The following is an 862-nucleotide window of genomic DNA, read 5'->3' as shown; positions in this document are numbered from 1 at the left end:
ATCCTGACAAGATATGGGAACCATTGCGAAGTATGAGTATTCCAGAACACTTAATTGTGTTCATGAGGAACCTGTACATAGACCAAGAAGCAGTTGTTTAAGCACAACAAGGGAATATCAAATGGTTTAAAATTAGGAAAGGTGTGCACCAGGGTTGTATTCTTTCACCATACTTATTCAATCTGTATTCTTAGCAAATAATTTGAGAAGTTGCATTATATCAAGAAAAATGTGTTATCAGGATTGGAGGAGGACTCATTAACAACCTGAGATATGCAGATGATACAAGCTTGCTTACTGAAAGTGAAGAGAACTTAAAATACTTACTGGTAAAGATCAAAGACCACAGAATGGGTTACACCTTCAGTATGGGTTGCACCTCAGTATAAAGAAAATAAAAATCCTCACCACTGGACGAATAGACAACATCCATATAAATGGAGAAAAGACTGAGTTGTCAAAGACTTCATTTTGCTTGGATCAACCATCAATAATCATGGAAACAGCAGTCAAGAATTAAATGATGTGTTACATTAGACAAATCTGCTTCACAAGACCTCTTTAAAGTATTGACGAGCAAAGATGTCAGTTTGTGGACTAAGGTGTGCCTGACTCAAGCCATAGTATTTTCAATAACCTCATATGCATGGGAAAGTTGAACAGTAAATAAGGAAGACCATAGAAGAATTGATGCATTTGAGTTATGGTGTTGGAGGAGAACATTAACAGTACCATGGAAGCCAATAGAATAAACTAATCTTTGTTGGAAGAAGTACTGCCAGAGTGCTACTTGGAAGCCAGGATGGCCAGCCTTTCATCTGTCATGGTGGTGGTGGTGGCTGTGTGCTGTGGAGTCGGTTCT

Source organism: Chrysochloris asiatica, unplaced genomic scaffold (assembly GCF_000296735.1).
Source record: "Chrysochloris asiatica unplaced genomic scaffold, ChrAsi1.0 scaffold00002, whole genome shotgun sequence".
Taxonomy (NCBI): Eukaryota; Metazoa; Chordata; class Mammalia; order Afrosoricida; family Chrysochloridae; genus Chrysochloris; species Chrysochloris asiatica.
Note: the sequence above shows the minus strand (reverse complement) of the source record.